The sequence below is a fragment of the Mauremys reevesii genome, linkage group 11, assembly GCF_016161935.1.
Source record: "Mauremys reevesii isolate NIE-2019 linkage group 11, ASM1616193v1, whole genome shotgun sequence".
Taxonomy (NCBI): Eukaryota; Metazoa; Chordata; order Testudines; family Geoemydidae; genus Mauremys; species Mauremys reevesii.
The window spans coordinates 37794253-37807827 of record NC_052633.1 but is presented as its reverse complement, the minus strand read 5'-3'; the positions used below and the strand labels follow the sequence as shown (position 1 = coordinate 37807827).

The 13575-nt window shown below is 40.9% G+C and overlaps 1 pseudogene; it reads right to left on the bottom strand.

Moving 5' to 3' along the window:
- Positions 1 to 13575, bottom strand: part of LOC120374531 — a 202284-nt pseudogene that overhangs the window by 74659 nt on the left and 114050 nt on the right.

Sequence of the window (13575 nt, the reverse complement as noted above, 5' to 3'; positions counted from 1 at the left end):
GTTTCCTCTTTGAACAGTCAGTCAGCCCCTGGCCAATGAGATTTTTATAAACACTAACAGATATGGGAGCATTGCAACCCTTATCTTTTAAAAGTATAGAAAAAATATCAGGACAGACTATTTAAAAGGTTGCTCCACCAGAAACCGGATTTTTAAAAAATGGAACATTAGAAACAAATTAAGTTGACAATTAAAATGGTGCTTGGAGTTTTAGCAAGATGCATTAGCATTTATGATACACGGCCTGGGCTTCCTTAATGCTATTTGCTTTTCACAATAAGATACTACTGCAATTTTATCCATCTGAGACTAAAACATAGTCATAAATACTTCATGCTTCTACTATGTAGGCCAATCCATGGTGCACCCAACCATGTACACAGCTGGATACAAACACACACACACTGCATATTGTGGCGATGGGCAATATAAATGTAGCACTGTGAAAATTAACTCAGAAAACATTTTGTATGACAATTAAAGATGATACTTCAAAAGCAGCGATTCTCAGAAGTGGTGGTGGTGACGTGTTGGTGCTTATCCAAAATTATCCACCCTTTTTCAGGCTTCCTGCCTTCATCCCCTGCTCCCTCCCTGTTACCAGCCCAATATGCAAGAAACTCTAGCAGTCTCTCTGCTGGAGGCTCGATGCTTTTGCATTCAGATGCACCGCACTCTGAAGCATCCCTGCTCTCGCACAAAATAAAAAATCACTATGTATTTCTTCCTCCTTCAGTTGAAAATAGTGGCTGCATGTTGACCCTGTCTAATTGTGACTCCAGCTTTAACCACTAGGAAGTAAATTGTGTCCTTCAGTTTCATATGAATTATGTGAATCTCTGCCTATCAAAGTGGCAGGAAGAGCATGTGCTTTCATCGTCATCTCTTCAAAGTGAAGGGGGAACGTCTGGAAACTTACATTTGAATTATTAAAAATTCCAGCTAAGAACACTCCTATCTCTGACCCTTTATGGGAGTGGGACACTCATCTAGACTCACTTGGGGTATGCTTATATTGCAATTAAAAACCTGTGGCTGGCCCGTGCCAACTGACTCAGGCTTACAAGGCTTGGGCTAAGGTGCTGCTTAATTGCAGTTTAGGGTCCTAGACCCCATGCCCCAGCCCTAGTCCTAGGACCATGAGAGGTGGGAGGGTCCCAGAGCTCAAGCTGCAGCCCAAACCAGAACACCTACACCGCAATTAAACAGCCCCTTGGCCTGAGCCCCGCGAGTCCAAGTCAGCTAACATGGGCCAGTCTTGGGTGACTAATTGCAGTGAGGGGACCAGAAGGAAACTTCAAGGCCAACCTGGTATCCTGTGGACAATAATTTTCTTATTATCCCACAAAGGCACGACCTCTAAGTACTTGAGCTCTCAGTCATATGCTTCTGATGGAGCTAACCTGTTGGAAAGCTGTAGATTACCCTTAAAACTGGGTTAAGCACAGACTAAGTAACGTAGGGCTTGATCAAATGGCACCGTCTGCTGCAATGTGAGATTCAGAACCTCTGTAACCCCAAAAAGGTCAAAACATAAGATAAAAATAATTTATTTTAATTTTGTATTTTTTGCTATGCTAAAAATCGGATAAAAACAGATGAAGAAAAGGATGTTCCTTAACCCTTTGAAAACTGGCATGATCTGGAATGCCAGCCGAAGAATTCAGAACTGAAGGTCAGTGCTTGAAGGATTTGATGGCAGATAGGAGACCAATAAAGATTAAAGAGTTACCGAAGCTATTCATCATCTGAATAAAGGCAAAGCAGCAGGTATTGATCACCTTTCTGGAGAAAGGTTGAAAGGAAGAGGTAAGGTCACTACACAGAGGTCATACAAGATCTGTGGAAGAAGTGGAATCAAGATCAAGTGACAGTCATGAAACCAGGGAATCAATGTACTATACACAACATATTAGCTCTAGCACAGTTGAAGGGCAGTTTTACGAACTGCAATAAATACCAAGCCAATGTGTTATATGGCCCATGGATGTCCAGATATGACCCAAAGACAATGAAAAGGGGAGCCAGGATACAGCCCTTGGTTGTTATGCATGACCATCTGAATGAGTTAATTGGGCAGTTAGTTGAGCTGATAGTTAGATCAGGATTCTGTGCAACACAGAATGGATCTGCAGCTTCTATCAGCTGATGAACAGAATCTAAATATAAAAGCATGATAGCAATTGACATTGTGACTTACAACACCAAGCAATTTCATAGAGTTTTGTCTGTAGTGCAGATGAGCAATAGGCAGCAAACAGTCAGCTTCTAGAAAGGAGTTTAAAAAAGCTGCATGGAAGGAACTCAGAGAATCAGAGGCATGACGGCAGAAGGGTGCTGTCCCTAGTGCACTCTCATTTCAGGTTCAGGAAACATTTGTTCCCATTTGTGATCCAGTACTGAATACATTGCCCCTTGGTGCTTGAACTAAAACCATCAGGGCAGGAACCTTTGGTTCTAGCTGCCACCACTCAGGCCAGCGCATCATCATAGGGAAAAACATAACAGTCTGCACTGGCTATTATTATAGGATATTCTACAATATGGGTGCAGTGCTGTGGAGTCTGTATTACATATTTCAAGGAAGACCTACTAATGCCCTGACATGTCACAACTCAAAGAATGGATAGGCAAGGAAGACAACCATAGACCAGACCCTGTGGATCCATGACTCCAGGCTTCTAATTTTCTACATAAATCTGGTTATTGAAAATAAAGCCACCTAAAATCAAGGCAGCATCATTTTTGCTCAGTTTCATTTTCATAGTCTGGGGACAAAGAGCCACACTTTGTGTTTGCCTCAGGCTAAAAGCTCAGAGAAGGGGGAGACACACATTAGGGATGAGCATGCCATAAAGTTTGGATTCTTTTCACCAGCATAATAATGTAAATAAGATCAGAATCTGGCTGTGTGTGTTGCAGAATCACACGGACATGATTTTCCTCTCATTTACATTGATTTTATACCAGCATAACTCCCTTGACTTAATACTAATTCCTGATTTACACTGTGGTAAGTGCTTTTAAGGATGTTAAGCATTTGTCAACAAAAATTACATTTGGAATGTAATGTTATGGCACTAGAGGACTTGAGGGATGGAAGAAAATGGATCATTTTAAATATTGCTTGAGCATAGTGGAGAGCTAGAAAACAGCATCATGTTTAGAGTAGCCTTTCAGACACAGCATCAAAAGTCAAATTCAAGTTGATGCTAAACTCTAACTGCCTCGTTTTCTCTCATTTGAATGTTTCACAGAATGCTGCTGCAAACACCTACATACATCAGTAACTTTGCTTATGCAAACAGTCGTGTGAAGTCAATGTGATTACCCACATAGAAAAGTTACTCATGTGCATGTTGGCAGGGTCTGGTCCAGTAATTGCACCCAACCTGTTGTAACTGACTTGAAGCTGCAGGAGTTGCTATATAAGTATTACGTAAAATCAGTGCCAACGTTATGATGTCATTTCTGTCATTCAAACGTCTTTCTCCCTCAGTAAAAAGAGAACAAAACACAGTGATTCTAGGCAGAGTTTCCCTAATTTACTCTTGAAGATAATATGAGGATTAAAAAGATGTTTTTTTCAGGCCTCCGACAAGTAGATTCTTCACATTAAAAAAAAATCATCAATACATTGATTTTTCCTCACTAACAAAGATAATTTACCACAAACACTGCACTTATGAGAATTCATTCTGCTTCAGAATTCAGATACTTCAGCCTGGAGGAGTTATTTGTCAATTGGAAAAGAAAAAAAATTCTCATCATTCCTATTTATTATCCCTCCTCACCTTAAACTGTCGAAAAATTCTGTCAATAAAAAATTGCCAGCTGTTTTGTCTCAAATCTGCCTGACCCACCCCTCATAATTCCATCCTTACAGAAGAAATGATGCTATCCACTTTGCCTTCACAAACAAGTCAGGGACATCACCTTCAAACACAAGCACTTTGCTTAGCAGTATGAGGGCATTACATAGAACTCAGCCTTTTCCACTTGTCATAGCTTTTTCAGCACCTCTCATTTAGAGATCCCAAAGTGCTTTACAAAAATGAATCACTTAAATCTATCTCACAGGGTTGTAGAAGCTTATCACCTTCTTGCAGATGAAGTATCTAAGCCAGAAAAAGATTAAGGGCCAAATGGTGAACCCCTTCCCACCATTGGTGAGTAGTTATTTGCACAAGTAGTAGCACTGAAATTAACGGGGCTACTTGTACAAATAGTTGCTTGCTTGTGGGAGTAAAGAATTTTCAATTTGGCCTGAAGTGACATGCCGGGTGTTATGCACTAAGGATGTCTACACAGCAGCTGGAAGGTGTAACTCCCCACACAGGTAGACATACACACACTGGCTCTGTGTAAGGAATCAGGGTGCAGGCAGTCTGGCCTACCAGTCACAGCTGGGCTGAGGTCTTCCTACCAGGGCCAGGAGTTGCCAAGAAGGAGTTGGAGCAATCACAAGGCCAGGTCTCATAAACAAGAGTCAGGGTCAGAGTTAAAGACAGAGATCAGAGGTGCAGTACCAGGTTAAAATCGAGAGGCAGGAGTCAGGGTGAAGGCAAAATCTGGCATTTCAGTGGGCCATGGTCTCTGCTAAGACAACTTCCTGGGGCAACCCCTGAGGTTGAGTAGGGTCACTTGGCCAACCAGAGGGCCACAAAGTACTGTCACTCTGGGTCTTGTGGGCAGTAGGTCCTGGAACACCTACTCTCCACATTACTCTCTGGCGATGCCTCTGTATAGCCTCTTTGTGGCACTGTGGGAATATCAACTACCCCAGGCTCTGCAGACCTGGGTTCTGGTCCTTACATTCTGAGCAAGTACCTAAAAATAACAGTGTGGCAGCAGTGGGTTGGGCAGGATTGTTTTTAGGCAGCTAGCCTGTGCTGCTAAGGCCACACTGCTATTTTTACATGCTAGCTCAAGCAGACCGAGCAGGGGTATGTCTACCTCCCCTGGGAATTACACCTCCCAGCTGTGTAGACACACGCTACATCCCTTAGCAGGGCAGCATAGTCTAGTGCAGGGGTCAGCAACCTTTCAGAAGTGGTGTGCCAAGTCTTCATTTATTCACTCTGATTTAAGGTTTCGCGTGCCAGTAATAAATTTTAACGTTTTTAGGTCTCTTTCTATAAGTCTATAATATATAACTAAACTATTGTTGTATGTAAAGTAAATAAGGTTTTTTAAATGTTTAAGAAGCTTCATTTAAAATTAAATTAAAATGCAGAGCCCCCCGGACTGGTGGCCAGAACCCAGCAGTGTGAGTGCCACTGAAAACCAGCTTGCGTGCCGCCTTCAGCACATGTGCTATAGGTTGCCTACCCCTGGTTTAGTGGATAAGACATTAGCCAGGAAGTCAAAAGATCTGTGCTCGATTCTTGGTTTGTCACTGATTTGCTGTGTGACCTTGAGCCACTCATGTAATCACTCTGTGCCTCTATTTCCCCTCCCACCCTGTCTTGTCTTTTTAAATTCTTTGGGGCAGGGACTGCTTCTCACTAGACATTAGTAAAGCACCTAGCACAGCAGGGCCTGGTCTTCAATAGGCACTACTGTCATACAAATAACTAACAACCATATAGTCAGTAGCAGGAACAAAATCCAGGACTTCTGATTCTCAGTTTCCTGCTCTAGCCACACAGCCTGCTTTATAAATCATATTGCACATGAAAGATTTTGTATTACTTTAAATGTACATTTCTTTGGATATTCTTTTATCTAAGTTCTAATTATTATATCTATCGTTTTCTGCTATTCCTACTACATTATTCACACTCTCTCTCAAACAAATCAAGCAATACTTCTCCATTGCATCTCCTAAGCTTTCTTTTATCTCAGTAAAACTTACAGGAAATGAAGTTTGAATCTTCTCCTTTCATTTTATTTATTTTTAGTTAGTAGGTGCTTTTGATTCACTAAAAGCCTTTCCCCCCGGTCTGTCTTTCCACCTTTGTGCTTGTTCTCATCTAGAACAGGCTCTTTTGCTGTCTCTTGCTACTTCAATCAAAATGATGGTGGTCTGACTCTGAGTTACTTGGCCTGGACAGCAGTTAATTTCTTGCTTTTATCCAGAATTTCACCACGGGAACCTCTCTCATTTTCCCAGTATATCCATCTCCACTGCTCTCTTCAGTCATTATCACCAGCCCAATTTACCTCAAATGTCAATGCAAACACTGATCCATGAACTAGATGGAGTACAACAGGGGGTTAGTATGTACAATGGTGACAAAAAATCATTTGGTTTCTTTCATGATAGCTTTATCTCCAAAGCTTAAATTCCAGCACAAAAGGCTTGGTTATGCCCTCCAGCCAACAACTGGACAGAACACCCCCCTCCACAACCACAGATATGAGTGCCCCCTAGGGTCACAGTGGGTCCAAAGATTGCCCTGGCTTTAAAATGGACATGCTGGCCTTTGAGCTTCCTCTGTTCTGCCCTGAAATACAGTAAAATAAGCATGTGAGCTGTTAAAACTCCCTGAAATTTTTTCTAACAAAAACATTCAGTTGAAACTTTTTATTCTTATATTCTTAATTCTTCATTTCAGTTGATTTTTTGAAAACATACATTTTAGGTTTTTTTTATTTTTTATATTTTATTATTTATTTTTATTTCCAGTTTAAGGATTTTCAGTTGAAGTATTTTCTATCTCCCTCCCTTCCTTTTTCCCCTCACTTTAATTATAACTCTGCTACTCTTTAACTTGACATAATTTCCTCAATTTTTGAAAAATTTTGGACTGGCAATATTACAGTGTTTCAATTTTTTCTTTTAGCACTCTAACTTTTCCAAAGTTGGAATAGTTTTGAAAAGTGAGTGGAAAACAAAACTGAGAAAAAGCTTTAGATATGATTCTATTGATTCAGTGGCCAAACGAAGGGTGGGGTGGGGGAGGGAAACGGGGAAGAGGTGTGCAGGGGAATCAAAAATTTTGATTTGTTTTGGTTATTAAAAACCTAAAACAAAAATTTTCCTGTCAAAAAATTGTGAGCCGCTCTAACGGGACCAAATGCACACAAAATCATCTAACTTCAAAGTCATTTCTTTCAGCTTTTCTCCCTTTATTTCTTTTTTGTTCTCTTCTTCCAAGTGTCTGTCTCTACTTCCATCTTCCACTTTCTTCATCTCATTTTCTCTTTTGCTTCCTTCCTTCGTGTTCTTCCTGTCTCTCTCTCTCTCATTTCCCTGCTCCACTTCTCCAGAGTATCTTTTACCTCTGCCCTTCCTCCACCAGCTTTCTGCCCTTTCCTAGCTCTCGGCTGCACTCCATTCCTGGTTCCCTCTTCAACTTCTAGTATTTTCTCTTCCCTGAAATTTTACCTCAAAAGATCCTTTCCTCTCACTACCTTCTTTAACCCCACAATCGCTCTTCATTTCCTAGTCTCCTCCCTCCTTCCCATTCTCTCTTTTGGCTCCCCTCTAACTACACGTTTAGTAGCAGACTCTGGCATCTACTTCCACTGCTTTTGCTTTGGGATTGGCTCCTGCCACCCATGTTCCAGGACGGGCTCCCAGGGCATGGGATTTTTTCTTTGAAAGGTCTCTCTCCTTCAGGGCTCTCTTCTCTCTGTAGCCCAAAATTTATTGGGCTGTCCATGCTCTTTCTTTAGCTCAAAGCTAGCATTACAACAAGGCAGCCAGGCAAGAATCAAAAGGTCAACATTGCACTGGTATGATGTGTCAGCTAGCTATGGTACAACAGGAGCATAGATCGCTATACCAGACTGTTGCATGCAATGCCTCAGTTCAAGCATTGGATATATCAGCATATTCCTGTGCCCAAAAATCAGCACAAGATCTTATGATGGATAATAAATTAACCCGAGTGATGTTAAGTGGCATTGTTGGTAACAGGAGACAGTTTGTATCACCATAGGTATGTGCTTAATCTCTCTCAGTCAACACTACCACTAAACATGATGGAATTTACATCACTCAAGGTGTGGAAGCCATGTCTACCTACACCGTGCTATGTCAGCAGGAGAGCTCTCTCCTATCAAAATAGCGTGTCTTCACCAGACGCAGCTGTACCAATGTAGTGCAGTAGTGAAGATAAGCCCTTAGTCTAGGAATCAAGAGTCTGCTACCCCTGCTGCTTCTTAACTAGGGTGTCACTCATGGCAACAAATCTGAGGTTTTATTACCTGATTAGCTACAAAGTTAATTTGTAAGAAAAGACATAGCACTTGTCTGAATTATTAAGATGCAAAATATAAAATGAATGGCAGAGCAGAGTTAGTTAAGATGAGATGGTCTTAATTTTTGGTCAGTAATTCATTTACCTCTATGGGGATTCGTGGATCTTAATTTTACATTTTATTTTAAGTGATAAGAGACTCAGTCTTATTGTCATGGATTTCAGTGCAGCACAATCGGGCCCCAATCTCAGTCAGAATCTTTAGGTATAATACAAATAAGAAATAATAACAAAGATATACTTAGTAATATCAAAATTTCTATAAGAAATTTGAGAACTGATATCACAGAGATTCAGTGTTACTTCTGATTTTTCAATCAGTTCCCCAGAGACAGCAATACACAGGTGTCTTGACCTTAAATTTAGGTAATTATAATTAAAGATCTCATACTCCATTCAAAAGCATCTGCAGCTCCCTCTCTCTCTATTGTCTAAAACCATTATTCTGCATGTAGTTCCTTTTTTGTTCTCAGCTTTTTTGGACCACTTCCAAGATTTGGTTGGTGGTTATTTAAACCCTTTCTCCGTGTTCTGGTATTTTGTGCTTTGCCTCCTCTGATTCATAGATTATTCCACTCTGAGTGAGATATTTTCGATACCCATTCACAACCGTTCCTCATCCCACATATTGTAAATATAATGCCCATCTAATCAATCATTACTTCTATATCTCAGAATAAAACCATCCTTTCCTTATTAAGTTGGGCAAATTAGTCAAATGAATGTTTTCTAAAACTTGCTGCCTTTTTTGATCCTTTGGCTCCCAGCCTGTCTCTCTCCCCCACCCCCTTTATAGTCCTTTGAATTACAAACAGTATCAATTTAGATCAATTAGTGTTTATGGGGATATTTTGGCCTTCCTGATTTGACCATAATGATTTAGTTTTATAGACCACAATGACTGTGTAGGGAGCATCCCTTCCCGGAAAAGCAGGGTCAGGGGTGGCATATAACTAACAAATAATGGTTTCTGACCCCCCCCCCTCTAAATCTGAGCTCGATTGATTTTACTTTCATAAGAACGGCAATCAGATAAGACGAAACGTGGTATAGTTAAAAAAACAGGGTTTTATATATTACAACTTCTACAACAGACTTGCTGTATTACGCTGGGTAATTTACTACTTAGCAGCTCTGTGCCTTAGTTTACCAGTCAATACAAAGGCTAAGAAATGGTGCCCACTTCAAAGAGGTGTTGCAAGTCTCTGTTTATTAACTGATGTTTGTGAACCCCTGAGATCCTCAGATGAAAAGCACAAATGTTATAATGCAATCAATAATAATAGTGGTGAATTGCAAAATGCCATTGTTTGTAGCTTCCATATAAAACAAACGTGAGGACAATGGTTTGATTCTGCTCCCACTTACACCAGTTTAAGGCCCCAGTTCAGTAAGGCACTTCAGCGTGTATCTAACTTTAAGTACATGCAGGGCTGCCCGGGGAGGGGGGGCAAATGGGGCAATTTGCCCCAGGCCCCGGGCCCCTGTGGGGCCCCCATGAGAATATAGTATTCTATAGTATTGCAATTTTTTTTTATGGAAGGGGCCCCCGAAATTGCTTTGCCCCAGGCCTCCTGAATCCTCTGGGTGGCCCTGAGTACATGAGTAGTCCCACTGAAGTCTGAGACACAGCACACATGCTTAAAATCAGGAATTAGGTACCTTTCTGAACTGGAGTTGAGTCAGGAGTAACTCCAGTGACGTCAGTGGCATTACTTCATATAGAAATAGAATCGGGATCAGGCACATCAGACAGATTCCAGATTCCTCTCCCTCTTTCAAAATGTGTTTTTAATAAGAAATCCCATATTTCAATAAATTGCTTTCTCTTTGAGTCATCATAGAGTGTTCACGAATTCAATACAGTCTGCAGAGCTGTATCTGTTACTCTATGGAGTCTCCAGCACAAATCCCGTTCTGGTGAAGTCTTACTACTGTCCTAATGGAGCAAATGGCTAAAGACAGAATTCTTTCTAATGTGTATGTGATATATATGCAATTAAATTCCTGTTATAGTGAAGAATCACTGTCAGCAGAGATTATTTTAATGGATGTACAGTAGTACTCTAAACTAAGTCTTCACCATCTGTTCATCTTAATTATAAATGCAAACACAACATATCTTACATTAGCATCAGAACATAGTGAAATATCAGCGATTGAAATGCCCATACATACTCTTTGTACAATACTGAATGCATCTGTGCTATTTTTCCTCTCTCCCCCACCCACCAACACAAATTGGAACAGGGGAAGGAAAGTGCTTATTCCTCACAGATAATTTCCTGACATGGTTGAATATTTTCCTGGCAAACAAGGATTAATTATAGAGAATTTTAATACATTATGCCTCAGAATACTTTCTAAAAGTATGCAGTGCAATAGGACTGCCACTTAATTTTAGCTCTTTTTAGTTGTCTTAGTTTTTTCCCTGTTCAGCCAGTAAAAGCTGTGAGAAACAGCAAATTCACTCTAATCCTAATAAATCACTAGCTTGCAGGTAAAAAATAGTGGAAATAAACTTGAGCTTTTCTTTTTATAACTGAAATTTAAAAGAGAGAGACACTGCAGACAAATAAAAGGTAAACACTTGATTGGGAAAATTTACGGATATCCATACATTTCCTTTTTGATGCAGCTCTCTATGGTTTTGCAGACTCATTATTGAGAAGACAATAAAACATGTTAGACCATGGTCTAGCATCTAGATGGTGGAGGTATGGATTCATGATCTCCTTCAATTTCATAGTTATACTATTAGGTGTTAGATTCTCACAGTTTATATTGGGGCTGTAGCATCACTATAGTTGACATTGAGACTAGTTTACTGTTTAACAGCCCATTTCTCTATATGCTCTAAAACCCACATGTTGACTCAGATCATCTTGAAAATTGCTGTGTCTCATGGGGATCCAGGGTAGGATTAGTGAGCCAAACTTGAGGCTGCTTGAGCAAGAGGATTTGGAGATACAGCCCCCTCCCCACCCTAACGTGAAACCAAAGCAAAGCAAGTCATTGTGATTCTCACCAATGCTAGCATGATCAAAGGGGTTGTTGAGCATTAGGAAATGCACCCATAAAACATAACTTTATTCTAAGGACCAGTGTAAGGTGCCATTGACTATTTCAGCACCAGGATAGTCATCGGTCAAAACAGGAAAAATAAAACACACAAAACAAATTTCAACTTTCTACAATAATTCCATCCAATCGACACAAACCAAGTGATCACCCCTATCAATTTCACTTCTCAAAGAGCAGTTGTTCTTGTGAAAATGGGTTCTGAATGAAACGTCAGACGGTAGAAAAATCTTAGACACATGGTCCTTTTTAAAGCAAATCTCCAATGATATTCCTCCACCCCAAACTGCTATGGGAGGAAAAAAATGTTAAGGAGCATACAAACTAAAATAAACCCTTAGAAATAATATTCTAACCCCAAAAGAGAGAATTTTTCTATATCATTTTAATTTCTGTTAAAATGAAAATCCTGGTGTAATGTTAATTGTCATGTTTCTACTGCCCCAGCATAATATTGCTGTGCTACCACAGGGTCTGGGTAGAGTTTGTGGTGCAAATTTGGGCTCATTTGATCAAAGGTCCAATATATGGTTGCCCATATAATGACATGCTTTTAATTTTCAAAATGCTCTAAAATCCAAGTGCATAGTGAGATTATGTTGACTATTGGTATGTCTGTCTCTCTTGGTGCAGGCATTCCTCAAATGTAGCACCTTGCAATAAGGAGCTGATTTTAATATTCAAATTGCTCTAAAACCTATGTGCCTACCAAAACTGTCTTGAAAACTGATATATGGCAACAGGGGCTGGCATAGACTTTGGGAGAGTTGAAGGAGAATGCCCACTGAGGTGAATGGGTCATTTCACACCTCTCAGAGGTATTGTGTCAAGCTGTATTCATCTCCATGGGGTTTTCAGATGAATTTAAATGAATGGGCCAGTTCACACCTCTACAATGCTACGGAGGGTTGTGCAGAGCCCCTTCTCACTATCCTAGCCCCAAAGGGGAGTACAATGTATGGGGCTACCCTCACTCCCCTGTGCTGCCTCCAGCTGATAGATGTGCTCCTCACAGCCTGTTGGTTGCCACCTTCCTTTCTCCACAACTTTTACTGGGGGCATGTAAGGACCAGGAGAAGGGCAGAGCTGGTAACTGAGTTAGTGAGGTGTTCCCAGGAAGCTTCATTCTGCCTTCAGTTATATCACCTCTTCCTCAAGACAAGGAAAACTCACTGCTCAAAAACACCCTTCCAGAACGCTGAATGCACGGATGCTTAACCCACAGAAAATCAGGCAATAAAGAGTCACAGCACACATCCACACTATTCTCTTTGAGTGACATTTTAAAGCTCTCTTCTTCCTAGAGATGGGGCACTGCAGAGACACAGCATATGGATAAAGTAAAAGAAACTGTCAGACCATGTCTTCACTAAGGGAGAGGTCACCTTTAGGTGGCCTTAGCAAACACCAGCTAGCTATCTCTGGCCTCTATTCGACCACTTCACTTAACATGCACTAACCCCCCAAAATTGCCTGATGGTACCACCCCATGCCCTTTGTCCAACGGATTCCCTCTGAAACAATGTCTGCACTCACCCCAGCATTGTCATGCCTGCTACCAGACTGCTACAAATCCCCACTGCAAGAATAGACGATTGTGCTCCTCAAGTTGCACTACACACATAACTCAGCACAGAAACGAGGGGTCCATGATCCCTTTGGGTGCAGAGCCACCTCTCTTCATGTCACAGTGTGAGCTATGGCAACCTGCTGCCAATAATCACTATGCTATGGACAGCAGTATTCACTAATGCAGAGAAGGGCAGGTGGAGTTCATGCAGACAAATGAGAGAATACAATACACCACATAAAATGACCCATTTACTTAGTGGTTCCTCAGGTCTGTTTATAATAGGGAAGCCCTAGCTGAAGCATATTTCTATAGGGGAACAAGGCACTGCTTGTCAATAGTAACTTTGCATTAAAGTTGTTGGACCATGCACATACACATACACTTTGGGCCAAATTTATAAAGGTATTAGGTGCCTAGTGGGATTTTCAAAAGCACTTAATTCCCATCGAACCTCCTGTTACCAAATCCAGTCTGGATATGCTCAGGATATGGGAAATCTTACAAGAACATCCATTCTCACAAGTTTTTGGCCAAAGATGAAGGAAAGCTTGGGGGTGGAGGGAGCGGATCTTTTGAGATTTATACTAATTTGGATCTAAGTCTTATGGGAACAGCTAGTGAAACTTCAGCACACTCAAACCTGAATATAAACCCTACTCCTAGTTCAGCCTGAAACCCAAATTCCAAACGCTAGCCTTCAATCAATCCAGA